The following is a 25,500-nucleotide window of genomic DNA, read 5'->3' as shown; positions in this document are numbered from 1 at the left end:
TCGTTTGATCGTGCAATTATTACGCAACTCATCGCTACTATATCACCTAACGTTTCGCATATAGCACAGATTTTTCCATCAACCAGTCTAGCGCAGGCCGTGGTGTCGGTATATTTCGATATGTCCATGCACGCGTACGATATATACATATTCGTACATACGCGTACGTTCGTCGCTTTTCCATTTCCGCTGTAATTAGAACAACCAGCTAGCCAGAGGTGAACCACGAGCTCCTCGTATCTTGGCCGTCTAGTGGCGTTCGCTACGAAATTAGCAGCAGGCTTTTGCGTAACGCGAGAACGAAATTACTCGCCGGTCCCATTGTGCGCGCAAATGTATGCCTGTTTTTGTTTTCTGTCCTCTTTTTTCTTTCTTTTTTCACTCTCCTAGTTGCAGTTGCTCGCGATTTTTCCCCTCGCGAATACCTGCAACCAGAAACGAACGAACGAGCGAGCGTCTCGCGAAACTAGGCGTCTCGTTCGTAATATACAAGCCTCGCAGGCCTAGTGCCATGGCGTTGCGTATAGAAATTTCGATTCGACAAAACGATAAAACCGGTTTAGAACGATCCCGGTGGATTAATATCGCTTTTTAGTCGACGTCGAACGCCAGCACGGAGATATACACGGCGCAATGTCTCGGTTGCTAGTCTTCGATCGGCCGATCGTATTACGAGAACGTATCGCGGAAAAAGCGCGAATACTGTTCCCGCGAGTTCTAGTGATTAAAAACCGGTGTTTGCCCCGTAGCAATTGAGGTGTGCTCTCGTTGGTAGAGAGTCGTGTTGTAGGGTAAAGGAGAGGAGAAGACAGGTATATAACGCGAGTCACGAAGCGTTCACGCATTCGTCGTATTCGGAGCAACAGGAGCTTATCGCGGCGTGGAATCTTTTCCTCGGTCGAAAACCTCGCTTTTCTCCGTAAATTAGGGGCCCGTGGCTATTTTCGATGGCGGATGTGACGTTGCAGCCTTCGGAAGTGGCCCTTTTTGTTAGGAGCCGCGGACCATTCGCTCGCCTGGCCGGCGTTAATAGCGGTTTGCTGCCCTTTCTGCTCGTTTGCCGTTAACCATCGCGCTTTTTAGCGGCCCTCCGTCTATATTGTTTTCGGATCTTGTTCGCCTGATAAAAAATATTCACTTTGCCCTGTAGAGAACTTCGTAACGGATAAAGAACTACCATCGGTTACTTTATTACGTATAACGAGTATTTTTCTATTCACGCGTTGCTTCTATCAACTTTTATCGACTTGTTCGAGCATCTAATAACCGAGTTATTAGTAGGATATCCAAAGCCAATTGTACAAAGTCTCATCCATATAATCAAATTCATGTGGAAATAGTATTTTATCGTAGTTGATTCAAGTATCGTATAACGTGCGGCGATGAAATTCTGTTTGGTGAGTATTTAACATCGTAAATTGTTAAATAATAAGGATCTTGGTCGCGTGCACTATTTTCTGTCATCCGTGTTATTTTCATTTTATCGGATTTAAAGATCAATGATTTATGCATTTACGCGCAAGAGTTGATATATATAATATGATAATATAACAACAATTTTTGTTTTGTTATCAGCTTTCCTTTTTTATCAATCTTATTAAAACTTAATGGAAAACTTAGTAGATGCGCCAAATATCTATGTTTCGTCTAAAAACGAATCCTTACACTCCCAATGTGTGTCTCAGAACAACGTGTAAAATAAATAAATTAATTAATTCCACGAATTTGCGAGTATCTAAAAATACGTAGCGTGTATTTCGATGAATGGATAACGGCAATTATACCTGCGCTGTTGGAACGAGCGCGGTAGCGTTGCAAGAGTTCCTTTCAAACTAGATAATCATAAAATGCAACCCATTAAACCACCTCTTTGCTTACTATCAATGATAAAAAGGTTAGCAAACGATAACGATCCCCGGATAATTCGGTGCACGGGCAAGAAACGCCTCCGTTAGGAAGGTTATAACGATCGTGTAACGAAACGCGAGACGAGGAGGCGTCCATTTCGGTCTCTTCTTCCACTCCTTTTCAACCTCGAAGCTACATCTCGAAGGCAACCGAATGAGACGGCGATTTCTTTCCGCGATCCACGTAGCTGTAACAGGCGTGCAGTCGTTCGCGTAAATGACGACGTTGGTAACGGGGATTATCGAGGTCTCGTTAAACGTCAAGCGTAAATCTCCACTGAACTGAAGCTCGCGTCGTCTAATTGTTTTACAAAAACAACCGGGAGAAATTTCAAGCACGGAATCTGTCACGTTGTCTCGCAACGATGGAATCTCGATAGGCTCGATTTGGCGTGTCTGACTCGCGGCTTCCTTTCTCCTCTTCTTTCTTTTATCTTCTTCCTCTTCTTCTTGTTCGATTGGTCGTTTGATCGGCCGGCGAATTTCACCGTGGCTGAAACGCGACTCGCAATTTCGCGGGATGAGAAGCAGGAAATGCCCGCGGAGAGCCACCTGTCGTTCCCGGCTAGTTACGTCGCGCGGCTTTCCGCTTTGACGCCGCGTGTCATCCGCGATTTCGTGCGCACGTAGCCGCGGCAAGAACGGCTACCCTTTCGCCCCGCCATTTGACAGATGGATCGCGAAGTATGCGAGAAATGCGAATCTACGAGTTCATCTTCCGAGGGACTGTACGACTGCGGAGCTTAATCATGGAACATCGAAAGGTATTGAAGCGGGGAAAAAATCAATGCTTCTTGGTTACGCTGGATCTATCCAGTGACGGAGCTTCTTTCGGTATAGGAATTTAAGATATTATTTGATCGCAAGATGAATTGTATCTGCTATTTGAACCTTGTGTTTTGGAACACATATTCTGTATTTATATATTAATATCGACTTTTTTTTTAGTAGGAACTGGAATGTAGCGAAAGCAAGGTTCTAAAAATTGAGTTATTAACTTTCGTGATTGTTGAGGTTGACTTGTAGAAGAACGGGTGGATGAATTTGTAATAGGAAAGTGTATTGAAATAAATAAAGGTATAAGTATAATGTATGCTGATCCAGATCCTCACTTTTATAGTGCTACAATTCAATAGAAGCGGACGCGTTCATGTATTTATAGTAAAGGACATTAGGAAGAAAGTTAACCTTGTAGCTCTAGATAAAGGCTATAAGGAACTGCAATAGAAATTTACGTATAGCTCCTTTGTTTCTAGACCTTGTAACCCAAAACATAATTTATATTCAAGGGTATAATAATATGGATTCCTCCTTACTTAGAATATTTTTTTTTCTTTCACTAAAATCTATTCTCTTCGTAAGAACGGTCTCCAAGTCACGGATATACAAAAGTAAAGATGTAGAGTTTTTTTTGAAGTCATTACTTCGACAGTGATCGACTTTTTGCAACAGCAAAGCTTTTATGATACGGACTATGTTGTATACCTGAATAATTCACCAATTCTAAAACATCGTATTTTGGTAAACACGGAGCAATATAGTAGAGTATACAGCAGTATAAATACAATCTGCACCTTGTTGGAAAAGGTGTATAAATTTCGATCAAATACGTTCGTTTAAAGCAAAACGATACAAGTTTAAACGCCATCAAAATTGTTAAAATTGTCAATTAATTTTCGATATTAAACCAGCAGTTGGTATTTATATAGCCGCAAAGTAACCACGAAGTTAACTACGGTACAGTCGCGCAGTTTCGCACATTAGTGCGTTAAATAGACGCGAGGCAGTTGAAACAACGTCGTTGCCATATTTAGCTTCGTTGGTCGCGGTGACGTCCGAAAAGGTAGCGAAGATTTATGCGCCTGAGTGGTCGCGATTCGGACCACGGAATATCATATGCGTGTCACCGTGTGTCTTTCTCGAAACGAAAGGTGGTCGAGAAACGCGCAAATCGCGTCAGCCACGCGGTTAATTATCCCTTACTAATCAGCAAGAGGTGAGGCGTCCATCTGGTCCTTCAGCGAGGCCCAAAGGCTGCGCGCGGCCACGATGGCACGACGATAATCGCAAATTGGATTATAATTTGCAGGAGATAAGTCACGCTCGTCACCTCGACTGCGAAATGGCCGAGAACCGGAGACCGAGAGAGGGAATCCGCCCGCGGAAGAAAGAGAGGACGCATGAGAGCGCGTTCGTCGAGAGCCCTTTCGACCCCCTCCGCGTCTCCTTCCGCAGCGTACCCAGCTTTCCTTCACCCTCCCCGTCAATTATTTAGTAATTGAATGCGAAGAAGCCGAGAGTCATCGTTTAAATTATCATTTCTGGTGAGCCACCGTCGGCGTTACTGTTTATCAGCAGCTAGATACAAAGTAAAACGAAACAACGCTAACAATGTCCGTTCTACCGCTCTTCGTCTCTTCGCCGAGTATTCTTATCTTCTTACCGGATCTCTTCTTACTGAAACGTTCCCGTGGAACGTTTTCATTTAACGCGCATCCGCGGCTAAGGCTCATTTGTCGATACTAAGGGTTAAAAGACTTCGTTTCCTAGTCAGAAGATTGTCTCCACGACTAATGCAGGAAAGATACGATGACCGTTTAGTAGAGAAGAATGATGGCGGAAATGTACGCGAGAAGAAACCAATCTGAGAGATAACGAATCGACTTTCTAGCCGGTATCCGTTTAGGATATCGAATAGCCCCGAATAGGACGAAGGTTAGAGACAGGGGAGACCTTGGCGCAACTCCGAAGAGTTCGCCGTCATCGCTAGCCGAGCTTCTCCTCTGTGAAGCGCACGATTCGTCTGGAAGGAGCGGTTGGCGCGGGCGCGAACGCGTTCACCGCCGATCCTTATCCGTCTAATAAATAGCTCGAGACGTGACTACAGCGTTTCGTGACAAGTTAATCACGCGGAGAAGGAGCAATCCCCAGGAGGAATCGCTCCGGTACCCCTCGCTATAGATGAATCCACAGAAACTGCACATATTTATGTAAATGGCCGCCAACCCGTGTTCCCTAGCCTCCTCTTTGTTTTACAAATATGGCACTCGACGCCGCAGGAACCGGGCGGCCATCTTTGTTTGATGACTCGACAAGTAACGCGCGACTTGTACGCCAGCAACCCCGCCGATCATCGTCCACCCATTGGCATACGATTAACACGAATTCCGTGGGCCGTGTTCAGACCTACGACGAAGACTACCGGACCCGTTATCTATCATTTTCTTCTCGTTCGATTACTTGCGTAATTGTTGTTACCGGTTATCGTGGACGGCTCGACAACATCGAGCGGTACCACGGTTTGCAGATTTTCTAGCCGTGAGAGCGTAGGCAGGACGATTAACATAGACGTGACGACGATTGTAAGATGACACCGGGAATGATTAACGCTCTAGGCGTGTCTTCATTTAGCGTGAGTGTTGCTCTGCGTAGGCAGGAGATATTTTGATTGCAGAATTGGGAAGAGTGAATATGCGAACATGTTGCATCTTCTTGTGGCTGGCGAGGATAATAATTCACAGTCGTACAACTGTTTTTTAAATCGATGTGCCTGCATTGACACCAGGGCTGTCAAATCTCGTCTGCTAGACATTTTTTGACGAGCAAATAAAACGTGTTTAATTGCGAGGTTCTGCGTTCACGAGTGTCGTCGTGCTTACGATCCTCGAGGAGACGGTCCTGTCTTTCAGCAGCTACCTTTAAATTCTATCATATCCTTTTCCAAACTATCAAATCTTCGACGTCGAGAACTTCGCTAAATCGCTAAATTGCATATAATTTCGAATTTCACATTTGCCAACCGTCGTCCATTCAAAGTTTTCAACCCTGCTTTCGCCATACTTTTTGCCATCCTGACCGTAACGCAGCTTTCAGTAAAGTAGCTTTAGTATGTAGAAAAGGAATTATATATTCTGTTGATAATTTTGAGCACGTTAGAGTATATCAGATTTATATCGACAAGCAGATGACGATTTCTCTCGGCGAAGGATTAAACCTATCCTCTTACCTCACCCTCGGACGTGGTTGTTTTCCATTTTACACGGTGTATGTTTGCGTTTCTTGACGGTCGTAGTCGCGATGGAGGCGGGATTAGTCCAAATGGTAATCCGGTAGGCAAAGCGTGGTATTACACGACCGGTAGCTGGCGATGTTTTTCCAACGGGGACACGTTAACGCCCCGTCACTTGTTTCGTGTTTGCTCGCTCGTTTGATCTTCAAGCACGCTTCATTTGACGCTTATTTGCCCTCTGCGAGCAGTAACGTGTCTGCGTATGCGTCTCGTCTTCGTTCCGCCGCCAAGAGTCGCAACATAAGGCTGAGATTTCACAAGCAGCCTCGACTTTTTCAATGAAAAAGACAAATATCCTCCAACTCCGGCTACGACGTCTCCTCCTCAATGTAACGAACGTTCCACTACAAGTAACCATTTTTCCTACTCGTCAGAGACAGTTGTTTCATTCTCGGAATGTAATCGTAGTCTGACCGATTCAACCGCTTTCACTCGATTCCTAAACGAACGTGCTTCGATGGCAAGGCAAACCAAGCGATCCCATTCGTGCACGATTCACGCTCGTATCTTTTCGATCCTGCACGTTGATGGGATAGGTTCGTGTCGGTTCGAAGAGAGACGAGAACGTATGGTAGTGATGGTGAGGGATCTCCATCCGGTATCGGGCACGAGCGACGATCAATTTTTCTTGAACGTGAGGCCGCGGACGTCAGGACGTGCGGATATGAAAAATTTCGAGCAGCCGGTAATGAGGTGCGTTCACAAAAGAGCCGCGTTCACGTTTGGACAGCCACTGTCATTTGTTCTCGGATCCACGGTCATTTGTCTGCTCACGGGCCGGCCTGTCTTTTGTTACACCGTCAAAACAGTATTGTGCCGGACTAACGACGTTCATCTCGCGCCACCCCTCTGCACCGATACACCAGGACCATCGTTTGATTTACGCGTGCTCCCCGTCTAATCGTGCGTTTATCAAGGTCTCGCCTACGACTGAACGATTCTTGAAAATTTATTCGGTCGAATTTCCAAGGTTGAGAATGTTCTCGAAGAATCCGATAATTCGCAAATGCACGAATCGTCGAAACTAACGTTACGTATTTTCAATCTACGCTTCGTTCTCGTCATATCCATCGAGCTACCCTCTTGATAAATTACCGGCGTTTGTTGTTGGAAGAATATTCGGTTGAGTATCGAAGGAAATATTCGACTGCGATCTTCGAAGCTAAAACCAGATTGCGTAATGTCTCGCTCGTATTACGGCAACTTACTTAACCGAGACACGCGAAATAAAAAATGATCAAACGCAAAGGTTCAGCGATCCGGTTAATTAATGGCGCGTAATTCCTATCGGGTTTTAATAGATATCGTATAGTCGACTACAACGTTTAGAGCTGTCGGCGATCGGCGAAACATTAATCAAACTAGTTTCCCAGCGAAATTATAATCCGGTCTGTTCTCGCGTCCCTCTTGCGGTACTTCTTGAGTGAACAGAAATTGCAGATATCATCTATATGTAATTAGAAGCTCGACAATTTTCAGATTCATGATATTCTTGTTTCTCCTTTCTCTGTCTCTCTCTCTCTCTCTGTCTCTTCTTTTTAAAAAACTGGTTCACGCTTGATCAACTAACTTTCCCGAAATTAACTGATCGAAATCACGCGTTCGTTTAATCGGTACGTTGCACATTTTCCAGATAACGGTCTCTGTTTTATATTATTACATTGTAGAGCCTTCATTATCCGAGCATGTTTTACCACGTGATATTCCACTATGCAAACGTTTTATTAACCCAACTATGTTTTTATCAGTCGGATTATGTTTTTTTCCACTACTTATAATATGAAATTAATATTACCTAGTTTAACGCGGTGTGAGTAAATTGGTATCAAACGAGGGATTAGAGACGAAAACAAAAATAGTTTAGAGCTGAGAAATTGGTAATGCAAATATTAGTAAAGATTAATAAAAGCAAAACTGTCAAAGGCATTTTCGCTTCGAATCATTTACGGTATCAAAAAAAAGAAGAGAGAATTTATAACTGGCTCATAAATTAAATGTAATTTAACTATCCAATTTAACACTATTCTAAATTATATCCAACGCTATTTCGATTAATTTCTGTCATCTAGCGATATCGAAGATATTAATTTAACAAGTAATTAAACAAGCGTTACGTCTTATCTGGCGTTACTGTTGTTGACAAATATTCTGTCTGAGTCATAGGATAATCGTCGTACTAAGAAATAACCGTACTTTCACCCCAGAATTCTCTTGTCTAAACCGTATCTCTATTAACTCGGATACCGAAGGTTCAAACTGTACTTGTTACTTTTGTTGCACGAGACGCGTACAATACGGATCCATTTCGTTGACAATCGGTGGCACCACCCACCGAGATGCTGCGGCTCAGCTATTAGCATCCGGGAACAATCGACCGCCGCGGGTCATGACAGCACGAGAAACCTTATGAATTTATCGTAATTTTATGTATGGCACAATCAGCGGCCTCGGTGGCGGATAAAAAGGAAGGCGTGATTTACTGCCTTTTAAGAACGCGGCCGTCTCGCGGCCACCGGGGGACCACAGTAGTAGAGTTCAGTGTATGACTGAACGCGTTGAAAGTGATACTTTCCAAGTCCCTTTTAAAACAAGTCATTATTTATAATGTCCACGCACGACGTTTATTAGGCACTCACGTTTATGTTTTATTTTCAGCCAGGCGCATTAGCGTCTGCAACTTTATATAAAATCGAAACAGCGTCTTCGAAGACGTTATAATATTAGACGTAGGAATTTTTAATTCCTCGCAATTACTAAAATACACGCGCAAGTACTCGCAACAAAATTAACGTTGACTTCTATCGAGATAGAAACGTAATTATATATACTTATGGATTTTCATTGCAAGAATTTAATTATAATTATCTGTGAGTGGTTTTTTTCATCATGGTATATTACAGATCAGTAGTTCTGGTGTTAATGCCGCTGACTATTTCATTCCAATAAGTTTTTTATCTTCCTCTCGCGTGGCGCCTTCCACAGAACGGAGTACGAGACGTTGAAATCACCAGGCTGCCCCTAAGTCATTAGTGTGCCACGGCATAATTATACAGCTAATGATATCCTGAAGTGTTTCGAGACACCATGGTCGTCGATGTTGAAAACATCAGCCGGGTTGCACGAAAGATAAACCTTCTTGACTTCCCGTTACCCGCATTAACCGTACTACAAGTAAAGACGAGTCAACTCGCGATGATATCATAAATTTCTGCATGCACTGAAGAGGAAACAAAGTTGGAAAAGGCCGGTGTGTATGCCTATCTTTCACTATCATTTATGACAGCAAACGCATCCGCGTAAATTACCATCCTTTAATCAATTTTCTTTACAGCCAACCCTGCATCCTTTCAAAGTACCTACTTACGCGAAATACATAAAATAGCTGACTGAATCAACAAGATCTACGCGTCCAACAACATTTACGGAAGCGTGTCTAAGCTTTTTTCGTGGATCTACCACGTCTTTCAAAACCTTCGTTTCAAGCGTGCAACTGTACTTTCAACGATAACTCGTCGTAACCGTATTAAGCTTCATTCGCTTAGCTTGTTAACCGAGCCATCTTCTACGACAATGTTTCTCGAATTATAAAATTGAAAATTAATAAAAACACGATCGATTTCAATTGCAACTCAGGTCGATTTTGTTTCGCATGCAGATGAATAGATCACGCGTATGGCGATCGGCAAAATCCTTAATTTAAAGAATACGCTATAGATCAAGAATTCTAACGACGAGTTAACTGGTCTTCATCGGTTAATAGATTTATCATTATAATTATAGTGACACAGATGTGGCTCCACTTTTTTATCTTCTCTTGTATTTCTTCGCTCCAATTAATCCCTCTTTACCGTGCATCTGATATCAAATGACTTATGTCGGTTAATGAAGAAGTAAGTGAAATATATATATATGTAACACGAATTACATATTCGGTCTGCAAATTCAACGTGTTCAAGCACATCTGATATCCCGAGTAACGAGGATTCCTCGAACGAAGTCAGCTGCATCGCGACATACATCGAGGTGGGCCTTTTTGCGGAACGGGCTAAGATAAATGACGAGAGGATTAATCGCCTGGCGATCGGCGGGACCAAGCGAACAAAACTGTGTGTAATCGTCGGCCGTGGTGCACCGGTGGCCGTTAATCGGTTGTTGCAGTCGAGTAATTTATGCAGCGTGCAATCACCGCGGCCACGAATTGAGCCACCGCAGGAAAAAGGAGCAGCTCGGTTCGAGATTTACTGCGTGCTCGGCTTGATAGACTCTGCAGGGAAGGAAAACAGCCGAGAAACGACGAACCAATCAAAACGCACATGACCACTTCACCGACTGAATTCCTCATTTACATGCCCTGGTCCTTAACAAACAATAGCCGCCGGCCACGTGAACAACTTAATCTGCAGACCAATCGAAACGCGTAATAAATGCAACGGGACTATCGTCTTACCGTAACGCGTAACGATATGCTGTCGCGTGTAACAAATCGTGAAGGCCACTTTAAGGATCATCCTTCCCTCCTGATGAGAGACACCTTACCGTGCGAACTTTCGCTGTCTCGATCTTTATCGTGGAAATTCGAACTGAATCAGCGAGGTTGAAACATACAGCAGAGCACAAAAATGTAACACGACCGATATATATATATATATATATATATATATGGTTAGATTTTCATCCAGTTCCGCTTGTAAAGATTTACGCTTTTGCACACAGCTTTTGATAACACTCCCTTAAATCGGAAGATCGCGATGGTCACGGTAAAGCAATTCTCTTCTGCGAAATATCGCATCGATCAAATCAAATTCTCCAGTCTTAGTGTACGTGGAAAAACAAATATTCAAATGTGTCGTAGTATCAATATATATTAATTCGAATTCGAACAGTTTGAACAATACTCTGTTCGTCGCATCACTTTCACCAACATGTATCAACGTCCCTGCGGTGCATTCTAATTTGAGATATTCACCCTTGCGCGTCTATCATATCGAATTCTATCAGAAAACACTTGATTGAATTTCGATGTACGTGTAGTAACTACAAACATTTGTGTGTAATATCGCGTAACAATTCGTAAGGAATCGCGACGACCACCTGTAACTGGTATCATCCTTTGCCTGACAGACGCCTTTCGTGCGGACCTTTGTTCGTTCCTTCGGTAGTTCGTACTCTCGATCTTTATCATGGAAATTCGAACTGGCATAGCGTGGATGAAACCTCGACGTAATTCTCAGTCTGAAGTTAAATAGCGGTGGTGTCTTTGACGAGTCGAACGCAGATCGCTTCTCGTCCGGTCGACTTTACCTAACGATCGGAAACGATGTCGTGGCTTGACGAGGCTAGTACGCGCGGTGCAAAGACCTGGCATACTTTGTAACCTCATATACCGTGTCTAATTGACACGCGAGGCGTAGGGTATCGCGTCTTGGCCGAGCGACGATAATCTGGGAAACACCGAGTCCGGTATTACGTATTATACTTTATAATAGGAGCGGCGGACGACGACGACGAATAAAGGCGACTACTAGTAGTACTAGCGGCAGGGGGAGAAAAGAAAAGAAAAGAAAAAAAAAAAAAAGAGACGAAGAAAGAACGAAACAACGAGGGAATCGACGCCGACATTCAATTTTCTTGCTGGCGACTCGAGGCTATACGAGTGAAAAAAGAAAAACGAACACGTCTAACGTGGTTGGCCGACAGAAAAAGTCATCCTAGTGGGCAGTACCATGATGTTCGACGGCTCTTTTATGCCACGCGACCTGTTCCATCGACGTGTAATGAAGACGTATTATTTAATGTACGTGCCGATCTGCCTCGCGATTCTGTGGCCGCCCCGGCTATTGTGCGCTCTACACACACCGTAATCGTCGAATTTATCGGCGGCCACCGCGTCTCCGACTCCTACCCAGCTCACGCTGAATTTTACCAAAACACGCTCTCTCTAGCGTTTCACGGCCGATTACCGTTCGATTTCGATGCGGTTCCTCGGTCGTTTCGTGGCCGCGTTAAAGAGGATTAAAGATTCATCGACCCAAGTGGCGTCCTATAATTCTACGCGGTAACGTAATCATTCCGTGGCGGCTTATTTTATCGCGTCAAATTACTCTCACGCTCCGTACGTAAGCGCGGTCATAGCCTCCTATTTGGAATTGAAAATCACTGCCGTGGACGTTCGATACTTTCGTCTGCCTTTACGTTCATACTTTGGTGTTATAACCTTCTGCGTCATTGATAAAAATACATAGATTTTCAAGAAATATCCAAACCAAACAGTTGAACGTTAAACAATTTAATGTTTAACGTATATACGTCCTACAAAAAGACCATTTTATTTAAATTAATACAACATATCAGCGATATAATATGAAACGTATCAACGTTCCAGTAAAATCGTACGGCATACTTGTGCTTGGTAACTATATGTATGTCGGAGATGAAAGGACACCACCGGAGTCTTTCCTTTGGAATTTTGGGAAAATACTCTAATACTTTAGCCTGGATTCTATCATAGCCGTAATTAAGCAATTGTTGTCATTCAATCCGATTGTATTTGTTCAAGATTTGTGATAGTGGGATTGGGCTCGAGGTGACACAACTGGTCGCCGAACGTAGTCCAACGGTCACGGGATGGTCGTTTTGCCTGACAGAGGTGTGGAGTGGTTGTATGGTTTTCCCTAGAAATGTGGTTGTGGCGGCATACGGCCTCGAGAACGGGCCTAGCCACGTGTGATTTTGTCTCGGAGGTGTCAATATAATGGGACACACGTTGTATCAATAGTCAAACTCCAGGCAGAAGCTGCCTAGCAACGGTGTTTGGAACTTTCTTGATGCTTCTAACCAGTATATAAGAAACGAACGCAATCGTAAAGAGAGGAAAATTTTCATCAGTCTATTATTCGTGCGATCGTCTTGGAAAGTTACATGTCAAGCAGTATATACCGAGCGTCCCAGCAAACGTATTTTGCGCTTCAAAGTATTCCACGTTTAGTAAAGAGTTATCCCGTTGACCGTGGATTCGTTATCGAACCCAAGAACATTGTCAATAGCATCTCGCGTGTCTAAACACCACGGTTATTCGTCAAACTTCGTTATAATATAATCCCTGTTATACAAAACGATGGCTAATTCAAATAAAGAATTGTTACGCGCCCTAAATTCTAACGATAATCCGACATGTATATCGGTCGCAAAGATGTAAACACGTAATTGCACGAATTTTTACCAAAGATTCAGCAGTCTTCTTCATAAAATTTTGCGCACATTTTGTACATTTTGTACGAGCACAAAGGATATAACCTAACAAACACAAAGATGGTACCCCGTTGGGGGTAACCATCCACATGCTATGTATATTTAAGCTATAATATTTTACCAAATGTCCTACTGGACAAATCGCAAAATTTAAACAAATAATAAAAAAAAACATTTTGTACGATCGTTCGTACGCTTGAGGAATTCTTAGAGAGATTATCGTCGAGTTGGTCGCTCGATTGGACGCTATATTTGTGCGAGATCGCATCGGTACACTATGAGGGTGGTGAAAAGAAAAGCGACGTGGCACAGTGAAGTGTGAAAAAGAGAAAAATAAAACACACTCGGAGGACCAGCTCCGAATCGAGTGTCACTTGTCTTCGACGCATCGAACATCCCCCTGGGCGCTCGTCGAGTGCGTTCACCAAGGGGGAGAAGCGGTCAAATCGATACAGTGTTTTGTTTTAAGTGACGTTAAAAGGATCGGACGAGACAAAACACACACACGACAAGGGGTGAACCACCCCCATCGTCCAACTGCTCGTGTCGCAATTTTTTTGACACGTTCTTTCCTTCTTATCGATGAGCCATTGTCCTTCCATATATTATGTTTTTTAGACTTTTAGACGTATATATATTTATATGCATATGTCTAAAAGTCTCACTGATTTTCCCTGCTTCCGACGTTTTCCACATTTCTATCGGCGCGATTCACCGCCGGTGTACCAGGTTGAATCGCAGAAAAATTTCAACAAGTTCGCCGAGCGGTTAAAGCGTCCATAAGAGTAAATCTCCGACATTTGTATCGCGGCCAGGGGCTTTGTTTAATAAAACCGCGCAACGAAACATCGATGATTTGATTGCGTACAGTCAGGTTGGGGCGGTTTTTTCGCGCGTTGCGCACGTCCACTGGCACACCGAATCGAAAAGAACCACGGGACATTAAGTATGAATGAACTCGTCCATATAAAATATGCAGGCACGCGTGGAACGCGAAATCCCGCGCAATTTACCCGGTCGGTACGCTGCCGTCCTCTCTTTTGTATCGGCATCAACTCGTATAATACCATTGATAATTTTTTCAATTTATAAAACGTTACACACAAAATACAGAGAGAGACAGAGAGACAGAGAGAGAGAGAGACGGGGTAACGCGTTGCCTTCGGTGGTTCGACGGGGGCGGTCGATCAAAGCACCGTGGCATTGTGACGAGAAACACGAATTCCTGGTCTGGAAACGAGTGTTTTAACAACTCCCTCCCTCGCGGACCCCCCGTTGCCCGGACCCGGGCTCTCTCAAAATCTATTTTCATCGTCGGACAGATGTAACTTCGCTCTCTCGCTGGCAGCGACGCGTGCATCGATCGTCAGATGTCTCTCCCGTGAGCCCTCTCCGAGCCCCTCGTTCTCTCTCTTCAATCTGCAGTCAATTGTTTCCAGCTAAACTGTTTGCCTTTCAGTCGGCACCCTTTTGCCGCACGGCACCGTCTATTTGCTCCGTTTAATGTGGCGCGCTTTCGAGACTCGCCCGAATTTTCCAACGACAGAGTAACAGAGATGGATTCAGTGAGGGAGAGAGACTGTCGTCGAGTTCCATCGAGGGGGTGAACAGTCGAACGCAAGAAACTTTTCGCCAGGGAACGCGAAAGGAGGCTCGTGAAGCGAATTTCACCGGTGTTTCTGTGGAATCGCGTGAAAAAATCTTTACGAGTACACACAGGCAAATTGAACGAATCTTAAGATACTGGAACGATAGAATAAAGTCATGGATAAGGAAAGAGAACGAAAGTTTTGTTTTATACGAACCAGTTAATGCTGAGTTTCAAGTGGTGGAATTTGCAGCCGAGTTCCTATTATGAGAAATACGACCGAATGTAATTTCAATTATGAGGAACGTGAGAGTCCTTTTAAATGGATATAATAGGTGATCGCTTGATATAGAGGCGACATAATAATGATCGTAATAACGAAAGTGTATAGAAGTTCTCGACTTCGGTCTCGTTCAACGAGCGCTCCTATTTATCAAAAGTAGTAACAGGTAGAGACCTTATTGTGTACGCTATCGCAATCGATGTTACGTATTCATCGGCGAATCAGCATCGAGTTTTGATCGTTAACTTTGAACGAAGAAAAATTCTGACGAAATACAGATACACCGATCTTCTTTCAAGCTCAGAAACTCCCGTAATCTCTGGTTTTCTTCAGAAGTAAAATTACCATTGAAGCGTAGAATATATATCAAATCATAGATGAGACAAAGAAGAAGTTGAAAAGTAGAAGGAACGTTGAGGTAAATGTACAAAATGCCAAGCAGGATATTCTTAAGAACATTAAAAGGTCGTTACCCTCCACGCGTAATTTCTTTTCAACGTTAAATAGTTGGATACTCTGCTACCGTCTCTCGTATTTCTACTACGAACTTCTATTCTGGTCACAAAGTATTTCCATTAAAACGCACGGAAATTCAGCGTAAAATCACTCTTTTATACGGAACAGGGTATAAAGACTCGATAACTTCGAAGCAACCACGGTTTCCTTCCTTTTTCCCTTGTTTTTAAGGGTTCAACCGCGTTTACGACGCGTATAGAGCGTATAAAGCTGCAGACTGGTTTCACCGGTGTTTGTTATTCATTAGTTTTTTAACGTCTGCAGGGGAACCGGCCGCGTAATTACGCCTATAAGTTCCACGTCTTGTACTCTAGCTGGGGCACGATGAAATTAAGACGGTACCGCGATAGGTTTTCAATTCGAAAACAATTAATCACCACCGCCTCCCGCGCGTCCGTGCCTTATATCCAGTAACGGCTTAATTATAAAACAATCACGCTCAAGCCAGGGCACCGGGTACACGTAAAAGGCGATCGAGACGCGAACGAGCCTCTCGCTGGAATATGTGCTAAATCATCTGCTGGTCGTTTGTTGGCAGGTACAGGGGCCGCCTCCTGGTGTAACTATCAGCCGTGGGGCCAAGAAACGAGAGACGATGCCTTCGATACTTCGACGATATAATCCGCTCTCGTTTTCCTTTGATCCATCTTCGACGAATCGGTGAAACAGTTGGAACAGCCTTCGACTTCGTTGTCAAGTTCGCAAGAATTAGATTGGTAAGTGAACGTGGATGAAAATTTTATTTCGTTCTTCTATGAAGTTATTTTTGTATATTCCTCTGTTTTCTTCTTTTTTCCAATCAAAAGTTTAGCTAAAAATTACGGAAGAGTACAAAAAATTACAGAGTCGAATCGTTAATGTATTTTTCCTCAGTTTTTATCGAACTTTTGCTTGGAAAGTAACATTTCCACTCCTATCATAGAAAATTCTTATGACTCGGAAGTTGATTAAAATTTCTGACAAAGGTTTCCATCGAACCTCCAGAACTACCTTTGAAATGTTCTTGCGTGTAATGCGGCTACGCCGGATCAATATTTTCCGTTGCTACTGTCGCTTTACTTTTACAAGATTCATAAACTACACGTTGCTACGAGTACTATCGTTGCGGTCTTCTTACGACGTTCGATATCTACAAATTTTCACGATAGAAAGTTGGTCCATTCCTAGTACCAAAGTTTCACAAAAGAGAAATCGATCGTCCTCGAGAGATCATAGACCACCGGTTCCAGCAGAGTTAAGTTACAAATCCTCGAGTCAAGCGTATCCACCATATTTCACCTATCCTGACAAAAGCGAATAACCCTGGCCGGACCCACGCATCGATCCACGTAAATCAATCTTCGCGAGCCACTCTACAGCGCGACGTTTCCAAAAATTCCCGATCCTCCTATACGGTTCATCGATCTATCCGATCTTTCCTCCGGTAACCAAAGTCGCCGGCCCTTTATGTACGCGTCGCACCACTGATCCCAAGCAGGAAGGTGGACACACGACGAAATACTATTCGATGGAAAGTTCTAAAAAAGCGCTGCCGACGATCCTGTGGATGGGTCTTCCCGAGGTGGGCCCTGGTAATCAAGATGATCGATATCTTATACAGTCCCTGCTTGTACTCTGCCTCTTCTCTTCTCCAATCTTCTTCTTATTCTTCTTCTTCGTCGTCTTCTTCCCGTCTTCATTCATGCTCAAGGAATTCCTTCTGTTTACGAGTTCCTGAAGATCGCGGACCCCCCTGGCCGCTAACCGTCTCGTGGTCAGATTGTCAGCCGCTTAATTAACCGTGAAACGAGCGAGGGGTAGTCGGACACCATAGACGAGACCGCACGATGGCAGGATATTCGATACACCCCCGAACTCTCTCTTGCTGGAACAGCAACGCGTGGAAAGAGGAAAAAGAGATTGGAATTGAGAGAGAGGGGGAGTAACGATGGAAGGAGGAGAGTGGATGAGGTTCGCCTCTCTATACAAGGTAGTCCTTGAAGAGCAACGTAGGTAGGTTGCTCCAACCAGGTAACCGGACACCCTGATCACGGACCGCTGGAACTCTATATCACAGGTGGTAGTGGCTGCGTACGAAGGTCCTCTGACTGTCAAAGAGATGCTCTTTTTTTATTCCTTTCTAAGAAGCACTTTTCTCTCTTCTGGATTCGTCACGGTAATTGAGTGTATTAAGAAACTTGCAATAAGAATCGAACGATGATGCGTGTTCGTTAGTTTTGATTGGAATTATCAAATTAGACGCCATGATCTACCGATGACGTCTTCTATTTTCATAGAGATTTTTCGTAAAGTGATGTCATCTTCTTTGATTTCATTCACCCATTCGTGCGAAATCAACGCGATGGCGAGAAATTAATGCGATTGAGAAAAACATAGATAAATTTGCAACATATTCTGAGATACGAGAGTCCTGCCATAATTTACGAGTAAGTAGTGTTTTACATTTATCGCCAAAGATTCAAGGAAAGAATCGATACAAGAGAAAACTAAGGATTTGCGTAGCCTATCGTTTGTCCTCATTTTCCTACGACTAAACGTCCCAACACAAGTTTTTGCCTTTCTATCAAAGTTATATCGGTATCGATTAATTTTCTGGCATAGTACGGAACGCGTTAAGGCTCCACGATGATCCCGATTTCGCAAGTAGCAAGTTTCCTAGTTGGCGACCCGACTCCGTAACCCACCACTGCCGGTGACGTTAATTGATTCGTAGCTCGATCGATTAGCGTAATACCGGCCCCCGACTTGATTCGCGCTCGTCACGTTTACCAAGCGACGAAACACACGGCTTGCTAAACTCTGGACGAAATCAAACAGGAACCCTTGGCGGAGTAGGCAGAGATTTTACAAACGACCTTGGTTGTCTCGTATCGAAGCAGGATATCGTTAATTATCCGACGAGCACGTTATTGCAGCACGCGTGTAATGAACAGTGTCAGGTGATCGAAGCTCGTTTCAGTGGATCGGTTGGCAGCGTTGAGGCCAGCCAACAACACGAGGTATATCCTTGTGCGTCGGCACCCCTTTCCGAGTTACTTAATATCATGCGATACCATGCCGGTGATTCATTGCTCGTTACGCGTTCTTCGACACCTGCCTAGGCGCGGGCAACCGGATTTCAAAGGATCCCAGCGAAGCTGCAACAGTGCAACGCCGTTGTTAAAGAGGAGAAGTCGATGAACTGCCCGTCGATCGGCTCTATAACCCGACGATTTTAAATTCGATTCACGCGATGGAATTTTATATTTCATTTCCACCGTCTGACGAACGGCTTCGAATAGATTACCAGACTCACGTTGGTTCGAGTGGTTATTTATGCGATCAAGCGTATCGCACAGCGTGGCTTAAAAGCAGCGCAACGCGATCTCCATGCTGGGAAAAATGTAATAGCTGTAAAGAATGGTAAAACTCTATGGTGTTCAATGGAAACAGTGACCCGTAATAGATAACAACGTAGTATAATTATATACACGTAAGCATCTGAAAGGCACAGCAAATTGATTCCTCGATCTCACTGTCTAGATACGCGATCAATGTTCGTTTCTTCAGAAACAAACGACTCGTGATTTTCGTACTTCCATAGATAATACCGTCGCTTCTAAACTAAATTTCATTTCGAAGCTGCTTGATTTATGAATTTCGTCGATGTAACTTCTGCAGAAATTAATACGTGTTACCGTAGTATTTGTTCCACTTTTTCGCACTCTATCATTCAACACACACACAGGATGTACTTGAGATGTAAACAATCTACGAATCTCTTTTCCACCCTCCACACAATTCTGTCCCCTAACGCGAAATCAATTTCCTCGAGACACGTGTCAGCCGACCAAACATCGTAATTAAAAATGTCCCGTTATCATGTGCAACGCTCCTCGTATACATTTTTTTAGCGAACCAGGGTTAGAGTCTCGTAAGTTGGAGCGGTAACACGACAGGCTAAGGAAGGTGGAGTCAGTCGGGACCGTACGCCGGCACAGATCCTCGGAAGGCAGGCTCATTCGCGACTGCGTTTCATCGCTATATTTCATTTCCAGGTCCTGTGAACAAAGCGGTATCGAGAGAAAGGGTATCGGTTACCTCATGAGCCCCTTCACGTATCTCGAGTACTCTTTTCAACGCCCTCCACGATCCCTCCCGCTCAAATTCTCTTTTCTTTTCCTTCTCTCTTAGCCTCTCTCTTTCATCTTTTCTTCCTCTTTCTCCTTGCCGCGAGTCTTCCTCTCGTTCGCCACCGACAATCCGGCATCTTTCGCTGTCTTCCTTGCACGGCTCCTCGCCACGGCAACCCGGCTGGTACGTTGCTTCTTTTCAGCGCGCATAATACGCTCCTTTAGCTCCCTAATGAGCGGCAATTACGGTGTCTCTACGACTAACGATCAGTGACGATCGATGATCCCTCTCGCGGAGGGAGAGCACGCCCTCCGTGAACCGGTGGTCATTTGTTCGCGGGGAACAAAACAAAGGAAACTGGAAGGAGTGTGTACGCGCGAGCGTGTAACGCGTTGTTGAATGAACCGATGAGGTCGCACGTGTGTGATCATCGTCCTCCGTTGGCCCGGCAAACGACGTAGGACGATGGATCGAAGGCGTGAGCGATGACCGATCACGATCCCAACGTCAGACGGATGAACATAGGAGAGTAGGTGAAACAAAGGGAAACCTGACTCGTCTCGAGCTTTCGTATAATCTTGTCAGGGAAAGGATCGCGTTCTCGCGTATTACGTTAGAGACTGACGTTGTGGAATCACAAAGGAAGTAGCGGCCTACGGTGCACCGGAGTAATTGAATTAGTTTCAGGACGTTGGAAGCGCGTCTTATCGCCGTCGATCGTGAATTAAATGCCAAAAATTACAAAAGCGTAATTATTTTGGAGTTGCATGCGAAGAATGGAAAATCATGTAGATTAGCTTGTTTCGTGAGAATGACGCGAGTCACATTATATAGAAGCCAAGTTGATTATTTCTATCGAGGATGACGATTTGGTTTTAGAAATGTTGAACAATCAACGTTGTATGATCCGATGTCCGCGAGACAGTCGCTGAAATTCGCTGAGACGTGTCATTTTTTGATGCTTAGTTATTTGATCGATCGCTGTGATATTAACGATAAGTTCGATCCTACAAACTGCTGGTTCATTAAAATACTAAATGCGCTGTGCCGAAGACAATTTACAAGGCGTACGTACATTTACATTTCCCACATTTTTCCAAGTAATGAATTAAAAAAAAAAAAAAAGAAACAAGAGAATGGATCAACCTGTCTTTGAAGCGGCTGCCATATAGATGGACGACGGAGGAAAGTTAATCCACGAAAGATCTCTGAATGAGTTACCGAAGGTCGATCGTCTCCATTAACGAAATATCGTTAGTTCAAGTAGAATTAACCTTTGCATGAATGACAAAGCGTTCGTTGCGCTCCGTTTGCCGTTTAATATTAGCTCTGCGATTAAACGCGTCACGTGGACGAATTATTTATATCTCGCTTCACCAGTCGATAATTCCATACCCATAACCATATCTTCTTCAATCGCCTGCGTACATGCGTGAGGAAAATCTCTTTTCTCAAATCCTTTCCTACCGACGCTCCACCATTATCCTTTCACCGATACTATATAATCGATGATATCATAAACGCGTAAAGTAAAACGAAGATCAATTGGAACGATTTCAATTCCATTGGGATACAACTATCGAAATCAACATTTTCCCTCGGAACGACCACGTTACACTCCGAGTATAGGTTTTCGTCACGAAACGAGATCGTCGAACAAGTCTCTGGTATCTAGCAAGGACAAAGGTTCTGGGATGCTGTCCAAGGCATTAACTGCAGGATACTGGACAGTGGGAAGAGGGTGAGTCTGTACACGGAACGGGAGAAATTGCCGGATGCACATCACCCGAACGATTCCGTGTCCGAATCGATATCACCGTACGAATTAGTAGCTTGCGGTCCAATATCTCACCCTAATATTTGGGCCGCCCTCCTCGTCCAGAATGTTCAAGCCCCCCTCCTCCTACCCTCTCTCACCTTCCTTCGTACGTTTCTATATCCGCGTTCGTGCACACACGGCACGCGTGGTGTGCACGAAGGGGAACCCCCATGGCGATGGCGTGAAAACAGTCACCAGGCTCGAGTTCGCCTGTGCCCTGCTCGACGAAACAAAAAGCAACCGTCACGGAAACAAGTGACAGCGGAACACCGTGTCGCGTCAATTACCAGCTCCTACTACACGCTTTTTTCTACTTCTGTTATTGGTGCACCTAATTACACGTCAATATGTCTCGAACGGAAGATCGGCGATGAAAGGACCACGGGAGGGAGGTTCGAAACTAGATGTTCGGGGCGACCCGTGTGTCAGAGAAGAATTAGGGTTACGGAGAAGGCGGCGCTGCGACGATTTGTCAGGAGATTTGTAGGGTGTCTTGTGGTTTTGGTGATGAAGAATTTTGTGGTGAAAAGGCGGTGTGTGAGTGTGTCTAGAAAAGGTGAATAGTCTTGTTGGTATTTTATATACGATGAAAATTTGTACGGTGGTTTGTGGTTGCGAATGAAGAAACTTTGTGGCGACGTAAAAACGACGGTACATTAAGAATATCGAGTGAATGAAATATAATAATCTGTGGTTAAATAATAAGAAAGAAGTGGGAGAGATTTGAAAGGCACGTTTTTAAATCAACGGACTCGCCTATAAACCACTGATAAACCGCAACGAGGTTAATCGTTCGAGCTTTGAAAAATTATATCCTGATCATTTATTCTGATACTTTCGGTTGCTACCAGGTCTATCTAATCTTATATGTAACGCGGTATATAATAGCAGTTGGGCTCCTAATTATAGCGTGCTACGTGTTTCTAACGCAACGTTTCTAAATTCAAAGCATGCGATCGTAGAATATAATCGTTTAATACGATGAGATCAGAGATCTGACTTTGAGACTGTGAAAATCAACGAACGATCCATAGAGTAGAAATATGATTCAGATTGACGCGATAGAATGGAGGAAATATTAATGAACATTAACGCTAAGAGGGTAACTGGTGTTAGAAAGAGCGAGAAAACGTATTGGAGGGCGCTATGGTAGAAAGAAAAAAATACGATTAGCGATAAGAAGAGGTGGAAGATTTGTGGAGGGCCGCCTCGTGAATCCTTAACGAGCACTGTCAAGGGTGCCGCGGAGCGTGACAATTAACAGCGTCGCTAATGCGATCGCGTTTTGGCTGCCATTTAATTACGACGCATACCAGTCGTGCGTTCTTCTCCTCTCCTCTCCTCTGGTCTTATTAATTCATCGTTTTTCCTGCGGTTTCGTTCACGCGGCGCGGGCCGCGCGAGAACACGAATTTCTCGTGATTCGACCGTGCCACCGTCGCACCATCAATCACGTTACATCGTGACAGGCTTTTGACAAAAAGCTGCCACGCGAATTCCGTGGCCACCCTGAGAGAGAGGCTGCTGGCCAGTAATACCCAGGCGTTTCTTTTCCATGGCTTCCTGAATATCGCTCAGAATGTCGAAATACGGAATCATTAGTAACCGGCCGTGGACGATCCGCAAGCGAGATCATCGCTTCTCTCTCCCGTCTTTCTGCATCGTTGCTGGCCATGGTAATCTATCACGAAGGGCTCGTGCGAGCAGGTGTCATGGCAGTCTGCCGCTAATGATCCTGGACATCCAACGTGGAATTAATCATTGCCTTTGTCTCTCCCGTGCTTTTTGCCATCGTCGTACGCGATGCCGCGCTCCTTTTCGGCTCTTGCTTTTCCATCGGGCGCAATTCGCCTGTTGCTCTCCTCTCTCCTTTCCTCTGAGCTTCCTTCGGTCATTATCATCGTTAATTTCTCGCTCGTCAACCGTCCACCGATTTCCGACGTTCCTTAAACGATCGACTCTTTGCCTGTATCTCAGATAGGCAAAACATTTTGCTTCCAACAAGCGGTCTTTCCCTTCCTGGAACCGTGCTTACCAACTACAGACGGAGTTGCGACCAGGAAATTGAAATTGAATAAATGCTGTATTAACCATGTATATATCGAAACTAACAATGTCCATGGGATCTTTCAGAGATGGCTAGTGAAATAGGTTAATTCGAGCAAGGGTAGAAACATGGATGATTTTGCCGCGTAGATCACCCGCCGCTTTTCAACCGGAATTCTGTTCGTTTCGTCAGACAGCTGTCGTTCTATGTAAAGAAGAATGGGTCCGAAGACGCCAGCGACAAGACGTTCCTTTTTTTCTTTCGTTTCTCTTTTCCCTTTCTCTCTATCTCTCTCTGCTTGTATCACGGAGCAAGATTGCGCAACGTGTACGCCGATGACATTCGCGTCTTCTTGTATTCCTTTCTCGTTTAGGGTCATCAAGATAACGGAGGAGATGCGACTGATGCACGGTCACGACTGAACGAGCTAACAGGTATTCTCGCGATAATGATTGCCGCGAAGGCTCACTGCAGGAAACGGCGCGCGGCCGTAAATCCTGCGGCCACTCTTTACGCTGCTTATTGAAAATTAAAGTGGAATTCTTTGCCGTTTACGCGCCGGCGAATCAACGGCATTATCTCAATCGTTCGCTAATCGAAATCCCTCTCCCGTCGATGCGATTCGGAGAAAAAGGATCGCGGCGAAAGAAATTTTCATTAAGAAAAATAATCGTCCGGAAACATGCACGCGTTTGTAACGAGCAATCTCTTTCCTCCTCCCTCCCCTCCCATCCACTCGCCCCTTCGTCGAGTCGTGTTGCGATAAAGAGAAAAGGAACAACACTTGCGCGTTGAGAATTCGACGACTACAAAGAAAGAAAAGTAAGTAGCACCCCACAGATCCTGATGGAACAGAAACAGAAGGGAAGGAGAAAAAGAGAGCAGAGAGAGAGAGAAAGAGAATGGAGGGTGGAGTGAACGAGGTGGCAACCAGACAGGATCTGCGTGGAAACGCAAACAGCGCCGGTCTCTAATACACCGGGGACTTTATCAAAATCTGATAACTTCAGAAGCGAAGGCAACAGCGAAAGAGGAGAGAGGTGAAACACGCTCGAGCTAAGCCACCCCCGAAAAGCCGGCTACGCGGAGGGTTGTTGAGGTGGTTATCCCCTCTACTTCCTACTGACATCCCTATGAAAAGCCTTGCCACTCCTGTTAGCTCTCCTTCGATATAACGTGTATACGTACGATATGAAAATTTACGCTCGAGGAACGCGTTTATATACCAAGGGAATCCCTTGGTATCGCGAATACCTTCGAAAATGCAACGTTATTTTCTTTAACTTAATATGTAAATACTAGAAGAATCCCAGTATTATCGTACTTTCGTTGTGGATACACGTGTACGACCGAAAGAAATCAGTAGAAACGTGTCTATCCTTAATAATCCAACAATTCCTAGCAAACTCGAATTTCGACGTTTACATTTTCCGATCATGCTATGGACTACTAATTTCCAGGCCATTATTATGCTACTGTTAAATCCACACTGTATCATCATTTGATACACTCTTTCCACGCGATCTGATTTCCGCGATTATATTTTCAATAGCGTCTGACAACGACAGAACGATTCTCCTTGCTTGACGCATATGTTGCGTCACCGGTAAATCAGATAGACATTGTATGACGCACACAGTACGTCACCGGTTCCAAATGAATTAAATATCAGCAACAATTCGAGTCTGAAAATCTTCCTCTCCTCATAAACAATTTGTCATATGAATAATTCGCTGAAAATACGCGACAATCTCGGTTCGAATACGAAGTTGGCGATCTGCAAGTTGCCGCAACGTAGCGCGGTTTAGAACGTGACCGATTGCTCGCATATAGCAGAGTACTAGCAGACGGAACGTACGTGTCCCAGCCTCGTCCTCGTAATATATAACTCCTACATAGAGATGAGCATA

The 25,500-nt window shown here is 44.3% G+C and overlaps 1 protein-coding gene and 1 long non-coding RNA gene across 2 annotated transcripts in view; one reads left to right on the top strand and one right to left on the bottom strand.

Annotated features, from left to right (window-relative positions):
- LOC122575462 (homeobox protein SIX3) overlaps positions 1–25,500 on the bottom strand; it is a 52,684-nt gene that overhangs the window by 21,904 nt on the left and 5,280 nt on the right. The window lies entirely within an intron of this gene.
- Positions 16,161–25,500, top strand: part of LOC122575567 — a 147,606-nt gene continuing 138,266 nt past the window's right edge. Inside the window, exon 1 of the long non-coding RNA XR_006319465.1 lies at positions 16,161–16,327. This is a non-coding gene — a long non-coding RNA (uncharacterized LOC122575567). The remainder of the gene's footprint in view (positions 16,328–25,500) is intronic.

The sequence above is a fragment of the Bombus pyrosoma genome, linkage group LG2 (assembly GCF_014825855.1).
Source record: "Bombus pyrosoma isolate SC7728 linkage group LG2, ASM1482585v1, whole genome shotgun sequence".
In the NCBI taxonomy this organism is placed as follows: Eukaryota; Metazoa; Arthropoda; class Insecta; order Hymenoptera; family Apidae; genus Bombus; species Bombus pyrosoma.
This window is presented reverse-complemented; position numbering and strand designations above follow the sequence as displayed.